A 12,293-nucleotide genomic window follows, 5' to 3' on the forward strand; every position below is an offset into this window, starting at 1 on the left:
GCTGGACTTTGGTGCACGGCATGCTGGAACTTTGGTTCTGTGGATCCTTGAAGAAAGAGGAGCTGATGTTGGTAGGAATAAAGGGTGACCCTTGGGGTGACCCTAGGACCCTCCCTACTCCTACTGCCAGCCTCGGGGTCTCTGTACCTGCAGCTCCATCTGCCTAGGTTGTGTCTCCTTTTACCCATGATATGTGAGCCTTTCCGGAGGTGACAGCAAAATCACCGCTTACTCAAGGACGCTTTCCTCGATACTCACCTTCCCAAATGTAGCATGAAGCTCAAAGGCAGCTCAGGGCAGGTGGCTTGCGTGGGAGTCTCAGCAGGCAGAACCTGGGACCAAGCACCGGCTACAGGGCTTTTCGTTGGGAGCCACATCACCATCACGGAGCAGGAGGAATGAGAAGGCTGTGTCCTGCTGGGACCTCCAGAGAAACCATGAGAAGGCCCCGGGGCCATCCCTAAAGGGCAGGAGGTTGGGCATTGGTCCACAGCTCCTGTCCCCCAATGTGGGAGATTAACAACACACGTGTGCGTGCACACACACACACAGCCAGCCTGAGCTACCACAGGCTGAGAGGGCTCCGCCCTCTCAGGCACCTGGGACATGCTTGCAGAGAGGGGGCAGGAGCAGGGTGAGTCTGAGGTGACACGGCCCTAGGCCACCCTCCACTGTCCCTGAGCTGAAACCAGAGTTGGGCCAAGGGTTGGTGGTGCATCCTTCCGGCTTTCTGGATGTTGGTCCCCGAGACCTGGCCCCCGACTGGAATACTGTGAGCACTTTGAATCAGTCGCCTTCAGAGTGAGTGGCCGGAAGAGCAAACATCGTAACACTCACATACACCCAGGAAAGTGTGACATAAGGCACTGAGGGGCCCTGGTCACTGGGGTCCAGAGACAAGCCCACCCAGTACGGTTTCCAGGAGGAGTCTCGGGCAGCAGGGTAGTACCAATGCCACAGAAGTGTGGGAGGAGGCTGAAACCTGACTGCAGTAGGAGCTGGGTGAGGATGGCCAGGCCCTTAGTAAAGGATAGAATAAATGAAAACTCCCTGGAAGGCTGAAGGCCGCCTGGAGGCAGGACATGTGAAGCTCTGGGCTGTGAACTGAAAAGACTGGACATTTGACTCTGGTGCAGGAGCTCTGGTGGGGTAGTGGTTAAGGCATTGAGCTCCTAAGCACAAGGTCCCCATTTCGAATCCACCAGTGGAGGTGCGGGAGAAAGAGGAAGCTCCTATAAAAAATGTAGTCTTGGAAAACCCACAGCGGCAGCTCTTTCCTGCCTTAAACAGTCCCTGTGAGTCAGAATCGACTGATGGCAGTGGGTTTCCTTTGGTTTGGAGACGCTCGGCCAAGTAAATACCTGGGGATCGACTGCTCTCTCAGGGATCACCTGAGTCTGCTTCTGCTCAGGGGCACCCAACACAGAGAAGATGGTGGGGAGAGAGTTAGGAGCACAGCACCCTTGGGGCCAGCCCTCTGAGGAGAGAGTGAGGGGGCAGCAGGAACGGAGCAGGGAGGCTGGCAGCTTCCTCCCCTTCCACGGGCAGAGAGATTCTCACTTCTTGGGCTCTCTGCCCCGCAAGCCAAGAAACTGGTAGGAAACGTGTTTCGTCAAAGGAAGAAAAAAAAAAGCCCCTTCTGCCTCACTCAGGCCTCCAGGCTGATTCTGGTAATACAAAGGCAAGCGGGTTTTGTTGTTGTGCGTGAGTATGCTTTAATCAACCAGAACCATTTCCCCAGTCTCGTGTTAAACAGAAATCTGTTCCTTAGGCTGACGCTAAGGTGTGTTTTGAAAACAAAAATCTGCCAATTAAAATGGCCTCTGACTTCACCCCGGGATAGGGCAGCTCCTCCCGCTGCTACGCTGCTGGAGACTACAGGATTGGGGCAGTGGTCAGCGGAATATGGGCCCTAGGCAGAGCCCACCCCAGCTGCTCCAAGCACCCAAGACCCGGAGGGATGGTACCAGATGCAGCTCACCCACCCCCGCCCCATCGCCAGTCACCTTCCCAAAGCCATGTTGGGGTGGGGGTGCGGGCGATCAGAGCTTCAGGTCTTCTGGGGGGTCCCTCCCCAGCTCCCGGAGCCACACTGTGCTGAACTCGAGTGGGAGGGGATTGTGGGGTTTTCAAACTAGGTAAATAATATCTCAGAGGCAAACACCTCTAAACTGAACTGATCGGCCTCAGCGAGGCTTGTCGCCAATGTGAGGACTTGTTCTTTTCCAAACACCCCAACACCCCTGGGGTAGGATTCATCCCCCCTCGATTGATAACCCAAACCCCCTCCTCACCGTTCTCTGTGGGTTCTGGGACATAGCCCTGGGTGGTTCGATCCGATCTCAGCCTGCTCAGCACAAGCCTAAGAGGGGAATAGGCAACCTCGGATGTCTCAGGGGGTGAAGTGCCAGACTACAACTGAACCGTGGACAATTGGAACCCTCTCCCAGAGGCTCCTCGGGACACAGCCCAGCCGGTCCACTCCTGAAAGGGCAGATTCCAGCGGTCGGGCTCTTTGGGCACAGGAGCGTCATGAGACAGAATCCACTTGCCCCACAGGATGTTGTTAGGTGCCATTGAGTCAGTTCCAACCAATGGCAACCCGTGCACAGCAGAAGGAAACACTGCCCTGTCCGCCCCAGTCTCACAATTGTTCCTACGCCTGAGCCCATCATTGGAGCCACAGTGTCAGTCCATCTCGTTAAGGGCCTTCCCCGTTATCACCGCCCCTCCGCTTTACTGAGCAGTGTGTCCTTCTCCAGGGACTAGTCTCTCCTGACAACATGCCCAAAGGACATTAGATAAAGTCTCGCCATCCTGGCCTCTAAGGAGCACTCTGGCCGAACTTCTGACGCGACAGGTCGGCTTGTCCATACATACACCCATTGTGTCAAGCACATTTGTACATACGTTGCCGCCATCATTTTCAAAACATTTTCTTTCTACTTTAGCCCTTGTTATCAGCTCATTTTTCTCCCTCCCTTATGAACCCTTGATAATTTTTCTTTCATGCCTTACACTGACCGATGTCTCCTTTCACCCACTTTTCTGTTGTTCGCCCCCCTGGAAGGGGTTATGTGTAGATTGTTGTAATCAATTCCCCCTTTTTCCCCCCACCTTCTCCTTCCCCTCCTGGTATCGCTACTCTCATTATTGTTCCTAAGGGGGTTGTCTGTCTTGGATTCCCTGTGTTTCCAGCTCTTGTACATACTCTGGTAGCTAGATTTGTAAGGTAGAACTGGGGACATGATAGTGGGTGGGGGGAGCATTAAAGAACTAGAGGAAAGTTGTATGTTTCATCATTGCTAGACTGCACCCTGACTGGCTCATCTCTTCCTGTGACCCTTCTGTAAGGGGATGTCCAATTGTCTACAGATGGGCTTTGGGTCTCCACCCTCGCACCCCTCACTCACATTAATATAAATTTTTGTTCTGGATCCAGTATCCAACTTTCACCTGCATAAGAGGCCATTGAAAATAGCATGGCTTGGGTCAGGTGTGCCTTAATCTTCAAAGTAACCTCCTTGCTTTTCAAACTTCTAGAGCCCTGACTATGAACAAGGGCTTTGTGTATCCTTCTGGGTTGAGAGGAAGACCATTGGTGAGGTTTGTAGGAGTCATTTGACTTACCTGGTTTCAAATCAGGACGTGACTTTTCACCAGACACAAGGATGAAAAGGCCAGACACCATCTCCTCTAGTGTTGGAGAGGATGCAGGAAGAGCCTGCTTCCCACTCACTACTGGAGGGGCATCTACTGGGACTGCCACTGTGCCTTACCTCGTGGCACCCATTAGAAGAAAAGGCCTGGGCTCTGGCGTGGTGTGTTCTCCCATGAGGTCTACGGCTTCAAGAAAGTCACCCATATGCACGGAGACATGAAGCAGGGGCTCCTGTCATGGGAAGCAATCTACATATGCATTCTGGGGAGGTTGGCTAGCTTTTCCTTAATTATGTGACAAAACCACCGTTCAAAGGAACAAACTAGAATTCTCGATCTGGAAATCACACTGCTGAGTGAGAAAGAAAAGGTGCAGAAAAAGATTAAAGACCACTGTAATGCCGTGAACTTGAATTAGGAGTCTTTATTAAGCCAGCGGCTCCAGGAGGACTAGCCTCTCTTAAAATCCCTGAAGCCCCAAGTAGGCAGTCAGGCAGGGTATATATATATATAAAGGCAAAAACCCTATCCTGTTTTTCAAACTGAAAAATATAAGGCTTCAGCTGCCTCCTCTTTTTCCACTGAGCCTAGCTGATTACAGAAGCTAAAAGAAGTGCTCATCGACAATAACATCTTGGAACAGGGTAGAAAGTTCTCTGAAGGTTACAAACTTAGGCTGGAAAATTACCAGGATGGTTTGTCATAGCAAGCTACCAACAGGACACAGGGCTACAGAGGACATGGCTTTAAGGCAAGATGGTATCACCTACTTTTGCCTGGGAGCTAGGCCAGAATATTGGGGTAGGCTGGAACACAAGCAAATTTCAAAATGAGAAGAATAGCATAAAACAATTTATAAGAGAGAAATGTGAGCATGGCCGGGGGTCAGGGGGGGTTTCTGCAAAACACGATGCTCTTGGCAGCAAAACCTCTGAGGTCAAGAGTCAGCAGGAGTCAGATGGTCCAAACTTTGATAATAACGGTATCACTCGACGGAAATGTGACTTTTGATAGCCCCTAGCCAGCCTCCCACCATGAAAATCCTTGTCCTCAGGTTGGGTTACGTACCCCCTCTCTTTTCCTCCACAATCACTGTTCCCCTTCCTGACAACTCTTGCTTTCTGTTGAGAAATCTGTTTGCTTGTCACCATTGTTGTTAGATGCCATCAAATTATTTCCAACTCACAGCAACCTATGTACAGAAAGTACTGTTTAAAACTGAAAATAGAAAGCTTCGATAGTAAAAATCACCCACATTGGATTTCACTAATCAAAGATAATAATAGTAATTACACAAAGTAAAAAGTCAAAGTCCCCCTTCCCTGGCTCCAAGCCCACCCTCTTGCATATTCTTACTTTCCCGTTCAGATATAGCACTGTGCCCAATAAATGCTGGCTGGATGGATGAATTAATGATGATTGGAATAAAGTTGAAAATGACAAGGAAAATCAAAAGTTATGCCAATAAGCAAATTGACCCAAAGGATCCACATAGAATGGCCAAAAATATTGTGTTACTAAAGTAGATTTAGATGCAAATAAAAACAATTTATAAAAGTGCAAGCCGACAAGGGGATCTGAGCCATCGCTTCCAAGGCAGGTGTGAGTGGCTGGATAGGCAGGCTCCTTTTCCTCTGAGCTTGTGATGGGGCCTGTCACTGGGAAGAAGGGGGGTGGGGCGGGGGGAAGGACTTTCTCTGCTTTTGAGGACAATGGGGCACTGTACAGTTGCCCATGCAGCCTGGGCAGGTCTGATAAATATTCACAGTGGAGATAGGTGGTCTTTTATTTTAGACTGGCCGGTTTGGGGCCTGTTTGACTATTTGTACCCCGCCAGATGAGGGGAAGGAAGCATTCACTCCAGAGTGACACCTAGCGCCCACATCAGGAAGCCCTAGGAAGGGGCCCCAGGCCTGCTGGCCAAGGCAGGCGGCCGTCACCTTCAGGTAGTGTTTCCACCTGTAAGGTGGAGAGGCTGCTCACAGCCTACCATCCTGGCAGGGGCCTGTCCGGCTCAAACCCACCAGTTCCAGTCCTTGTGGTTCAGGTTTTACATTATCTGAGAGCAGGGTTCAAGGGCAAGTCCTTTAGTTGGGAAGTGCAGGGACCGGCCACTGGAAAAGAAAGATCGTTTGTGTGGTGCGCACAGTTAAGCGCTCAACTGCTAACGGAAAGGTTGGCGATTCAAACCTGCCTGGAGGAACCTCAGAGACACCCCCGGGGATCTGCTTCCGCAAGGTCACGGGCTTGGAAGCCCTGTGCAGCAGTCATACGCTGCCCCCCCCCACCCCCCACCGCGGACACTGTGAGTCAGAATGGCCTTAAAGGCAGCAAACTACATCAAGCCAGCCACCACGGGGTTGAGGCGGGTGGGCGGGCGGACGGGAGAATGACAACCACCATGCCAAACATGTCCCCATCCTAATGCCCAGAGCCTGTGAGCATGTTACATTGTACGGCAAAGAGGAATTAAGACTGCAGATGAAGTGAAGGTCGTGAGTCGGCTGATGTTGCCAAAGTACAATCAGCCTGGGGAGTGGGGGTTAATGTGAAAGAGGGAGGCAGAAGAGGGAGAGGAACAGGCAGGTGACATGGGAAAAGCTCTACTAGCCATGGCTGGCTTCCAAGCTGGACGAAGCTGTTGGAGTAGACCAGCCTCTAACGTCCATGGGGGTCCGTGGGAGCCATTGTTCAGTTAGGACATGTAAAGATCATAGTAAACTGATAGAGAAGAAGAGAGATAGGAGAGAGAGTGAAATAAGAGTCACACATTTTATGGTCGCATGCTCACCTCTGGGATGGGTGAACCCTAGATTCAATATGGCAGCCTAACTTTGGTCACCCTTGAGTGGCCTTGACCTCCCTGGGCTGTCCTTCAGGGAAACAATCTACTATCCTTATCAGAGTGGAGTGGGACCTACTTAGGGTGGGACAGACTATACCAGCGGTTCTCACCTTCCTAATGCCATGACCCATGAATACAGTTCCTCATGTTTGGTGACCCCTAACTATAAAATTATTTTCATTGCTACTTCGTAACTGTCATTTTGCTACTGTTATGAATTTGGCGACCCCCAAAGGGGTCAAGATGCACAGGTTGAGAACCACTGGACTACACAGTCTGATTGCTCTAGATGGCTGATAACCCCTAGGGAGAATAACCTCTGACCTGCTTGCAATGACCTCCAAGTGTACAGTCGCCATGTGTAGCAGGCAGCGTCTTAGGTTTGGCATATATTTGGGGGAGACAATATGGGGAAAAGCCTCTTCATATCCCATAAGGGGGCACAAGCCAAGGAATCCAGGCAGGACCAGAAAAAAATCAATCTCTCCTCTCTCTCTCTCTCTCTCTCTCTCTCTCTCTCTCTCTCTCTCTCTCTCTCTCTCTCTCACACACACACACACACACACACACACACACACACACACATACACACACACACACAGCCTCCAAAAAGGAGTACCACCTGCCAACACTTCCATGTCTGCCCAGCAAGACTCACTGCAGACTTCCGATGGCCTGGGTTGGAATATAGTCTAGTGTGTGGCTTTCAGCCATTACATTGGTGGAGGTTTGCTCCAGCAACTCACACCGACCACTGCCGCAAACTCTGGGAAACAGTTCAGAAGCTGCCTCGAAATTAGCTCACCTAAGGGATCAAAGTGGTATCGTGGGTTTCACATTCGACTGCTCGCCTCAAGGTCAGCAGTGCAAAACCACCAGCCACTCTGCAGGAGAGAGAGAATTTTTTAGGCCTGTTACAGTCTTGGAAACCCCCAGGCGCAGTTCTACCCTATCGCGTCACTGTGGGTCAGAATCTTCAATGGGCTGGGCTAATTCAGGGAGCTAAGGGACAAAGGCGGAGCCCTGGTGGCGTAGTAAGCTGTGAATCACAGATCGGCAGTTTGAAACCACCCACCACTCTGCAGGAGAAAGATGAGACTTCCCACCCCCATAGAGAGTTAGTCTCAGAAATCCCAGGGGCAGTGTGGTAGTAATATAATCTACTGTCATTTTGAGAGGATTAAGAGTGAAGGGGTGGAGTTTAGCCTGTCAATCAGGTCACCGCTTGATGATCTCATTTGGAGGCGCTAAGGGGATAAATAGCTCACTGGAGGCAGAACGAAGGCCCACTCCCTGGAAGACCCTGAAGCTGACAAGACATGGAGCTACACTAGTGCCCTGAGATGGAGAGGCCATGTGGAGACCCCTGCCAGTGCTGGGATGCTACCACTGCCACTGGATCCACAAGACTTTCCACCCACTGGCCTGTGATCTTCCTGCATTCAGTGTCATTGCATGGGTTGCATGAGTCTGAAGAGGACTTTGTAGATTGGTATCAGGCCTATGGGCTAATATCCGACTTATGGATTTGATCTGGACTGGGCTTGGATGTTTTCTCACTATTCAATTGCTCTTGTATATAAAGCTCTCTCTTATACACGTAGGAGTGTCTCTCTGGATTTGCTTCTCCAGTCTACCCAGCCTAGACAGGCAGTTCTACCCAGTCTTATGGGGTAGCTGCTATGAGCCCTAAACAACTCCAAGGCAAGGAGTCGATGGGTACAGGGAGCAGGGCTATTGACACACCACCCCAACAGTCACTGAGTGAGGACGTCCCGTAGCAGGGTTGGGGTTGGAGAGAGGGGCCTTCCCGGGTTCCAGAAAAGTCTTCAGGGTATGAAGGATGTGGGGGCCACGGAGTCTTCTCTCTTACTCAAGGGCAGGCATCCATTTCAGAGAAGCTACTGCATCTTCCCCAAGACACCAGTCCACAGATGCTCCTGCTCCGCGTCACTTTCAGGCCTAGGGGAAGGAATGCCGTTTTGACTAGTCGGGGAAGCTAAGGCCCAGAAGGAAAGTCATTCCCTCCAAATCACACAGCTTATGAGTGGCAGAGCCAGGGTGGGAACCAGGCAGACCTGACCCCTGACAAGGATGTCCCCCCACCCCTGGGGCAGCTTGCTGTCCATGTGCCCTCACAGCCCCGAGGTCTCTGGAGAAGGCCGTGCCAGGCAGCTCTGCCAAGAAGCTCGGACAGTGCCCCTTAAGTCCCTCCCTGAGGACAAGCCACATGGACAGCTGACAGGGACCCCACCACCAAAGTGAGCCCACTCTGTCAGTGCCTCCCAGCCTTCTTCTCGGTCTCTGGCGCCACTCCAAGATTCCCACCCACCCTGGGAGCAGAGTGGGAGCCCACCCAGCACAGAGCAGGCGCTGAGACCATCGACATGTTGGTCAGGATAATGGATGGGTGGTCCATATCCAGCCTGCCCACCTGAACAAGGAGGCTCCCAGCTCAGAGCCAGGGAGCCCTGGGTTCTGCCTGGCTCTGCTGTCCACCACTTGGGTGACCCTGGACTGATACTTAAGCCCTAAGCACTTCCTCATCTGTGAAGCAGGGCCCGTGGAAGGGGCCCCTGGGGTCAGAGTGACCAAAGGGAGACAGTGCTGTGATCTCTCATCTCCTGTGAAAGGAACCCCACCGGCACCCCATGGTTGGTCGGCCAGATTCAGGGATGGAGGTGGAGATGGCTGGCACAGTGGCCATTGTGCTGGGGACAGAAGTCCCAGCAGGAGAGCTAGCCAAGCAAACTGAGGTGGGAGGACAGGTGTGGGCAGCTGGGAGGGGCTCCTCTCTTTGCTCATCCCCCCAGGTCCTTGTGGGCACATCCCCAAGGAAGGGGACTCTGGTCCCCGATTGGTTGGACCAGAGACTGGGCGCATGTTAGCAGTGAGTCCTATGTCTGAGAGTCTGGGGCTCAGGCCGAGGGTGGGCTAACTGTGCACTCTCCCCCATGGTCCCTCGGAGAAAACCAATAGAGGCCCCGTAGCTGTCCTTGCTGGTCAGGAGCAGGAAGATCTCTGTGGGCCTCTTTCTTTGATTGACCTGGCTGGCATTTCTGCCTTTGTGGGTGTTTCTTTAGGGAAGGGGTGTCAAGCTGGTGGCCCCCAAGGTAATTTTTTGTGACCCACGATGCTCTGAAATAAAATGACAACAGAAAAAAATTGTTATGAAGAAAATAGCGCTTAGGGGAGATTGAGGCAATATCGTACATACAATTCCCTCGTCACATTTTATTTTAGAGGATCGTGGGCCACAAAACATTACCTCGGGGGTCGCATGTAGCCCTCGTGCCACCAGATTGACACCCCTGGTTTAGAGAACTAAATGAGCCTGCTGACAGAGAAGGAGGTACACCTGGCTTAGTGAAGGCCAAGATCTTAGTGGAGACCACGGGTGGCTACCAGTCAAATGGTTGGCGGTTCGAATCCACCCAGGGTCCCTTGGAAGAAAGGCCTGTGGATCCACTTCTGTAAGGTCCCGCCCTGAACACCCCTGGAGTGCAGGTCTGTTCCAGGGCACACGGGTTTCTAGGCCCTGGACCACACCCCATGGTAGCCAGTTTCTTTCAGGGACAAGAATAGCACCTGTTCCCACTCAAACCCACTGCTGTCTAGTCATTTCATAACGACCCTGGCGGACCTGTAACAGCTGGTTCCCGTGGTCCCCAGGCTGTCAGTCTTCCAGGGAGCTGTGACTGCCTCATCTCCGTCCCAGGAGCAGCTGGTGGGTTCAGACCACCAGCCTTTTCCACTAGCACCCTAGAGCATTCACCACTGTGCCCCAGGGGTCCTGGCAGCCCCTGTTATATACTTGTTGAATGAATGACTATGTTCATGAAGAAGCACATTAACAGGGCTTCCAACTGGGTCCATTGCAGTCTGACCCCCTGCTGAGTAGTCACGCCTCTACTCCAGATGTAGAGTCAGAATCTGCATTAGATAAACCCCGTGAAGAACCTCCACCTGAGCCTCTGGTGAAATGGCAGGTTCTGATCCAATATATCTGGGGTGAAAATACAGATTCTCAAAGGTGTGGGGTGGGCTTTGAGCCCAGAATGAACCAGCTCAAAGGCCTACCTACTGGAACGCTCCTTCATATTTTTCACATATTCCGCTCTTGCCTGGGGGCCAGAGAGCAATTGTAATTCACACTAGCAGCCACCCACTGACTCCCTGAGGTCCCGTCCCCGCTGAGAGCCCGCTGTTGTGTGAATATTGAACTTCAGGAAAAAAAATGCAACCTTCCAGGTGAGGAGGCTTCAAGGTTAACCCTGCCAGGCTCTAACTATGAACACTTTTCATTCTGAATGAAAGCTGGGGAGAACGGACAGTGGGGTGTGTGGGGATAGGGGTGTGGGGGCACTCGCTCCAAGCTGCAGGCGGCGATTGTCACAGAGCCCTGGCTCGGGGCTGGAGTGGACACGGGCTCTTAAACTTTGGCCATGCCTTCCGGTTCCCCAGTCCCTCCCTGACCCTTTCTCAGAAACCCGGAGTCTCCTCACCCTGCACCTGGGCAGATACATGAGAACAATCCCCACCCCACCCCCACCCCCCACCCCAGCTTTCACTGGCTCAAGGGAAGGGTTGGGGAGACAGAGAAGGGGAAAGCTGTTTCGGTAGGAACAAAAGAGGATTCACCAAGAACCCAGGTCTATTGAGTCGTGATACCAGGGCCTTAGGTGGAGAGCAAATATTTTGAGAATCTTGAGGGCAACGAATGTACAAACATACTTGACACAATGGATGGATGGATGGATGGATGGATCGATGGATCGATAGATCGATGGATGGATGGATGGTGATAAGAGTTGTATGAGTTCCCAATAAAATGATTTTTAAAAAACCAAAAAACCTCTTTCAGACGTGGAGAGAGCGGAGGGCTTCCACCCTGCTGGGGTGGAACCAACACTTGTGCAACCCCTGTGGAAAGCAGAACGGAGCGCTCTTCCACAGCTGTGAGCCAAAGTACCGTGTGGCCCAGCCATCGCTCCGCTCCGTGTGCACCCCAAAGAAACGAAGATCAAAGCGCGAACAGACAACACGCCCGCCCGTGCGTATCACTGCGCCAGCCGCAATGCCAGGAGAGATGGAGACACCCCAACTGCCCGCCCGAGAAGGGAGGGATGGAGACACCCCAACTGTCCGCCGGAGAAGGGAGGGATGGTAGCCCAGAGGCCTGCGCATCTTGGGAAGGCGATGCGGAAACTGGGGCACCGCACACCAGGACACATTTGGAAGACATGATGCTCAGCAAAGTCAGCCTGTCTCCTAAAGGTCAATCGAGTTTGAGACCAGTATTGTAAGAAGTGGGGAGAGCATTTTCATACCAAGAGAAGCTATGGGGAGGCCAGGGAAGACAGAGAGGGAGAGAGGGAGGGAGGAGGGGGACAGATAGGGTCCCATACAAGTGGGCATTCTGGGGCCCTGGCAGTATTGTTTCTTTTTTTAATTTTAATGAATCATCTTATGGGCTGCGTTAGTCTGGGCACTTTAAAGAAACAAATCCACAGAAGATCATGTATAAGAGAGAGTTTTATGTAAAGGTGAAGTGTGCATCAAGAAACCATCCCAACCCAATGCTGCCCAAGCCCACAAGTCCAACATTAACCTATTAACCCATATGTCCAACATCAATCCACAAAGTCCTCCTCCATCTCACAAAACACACACTATGATGCTGACTGCAGGAGGAAAGCTGAATCAGTGGGTGTGTAAGCATCTCATCGCTAGCAGGGGTCTCCACACAGCTGCTCCAGCACCCAGGGCTGCATCGGGGTGGGTCCAT

Source organism: Tenrec ecaudatus, chromosome 18 (assembly GCF_050624435.1).
Source record: "Tenrec ecaudatus isolate mTenEca1 chromosome 18, mTenEca1.hap1, whole genome shotgun sequence".
Lineage (NCBI taxonomy): Eukaryota > Metazoa > Chordata > Mammalia > Afrosoricida > Tenrecidae > Tenrec > Tenrec ecaudatus.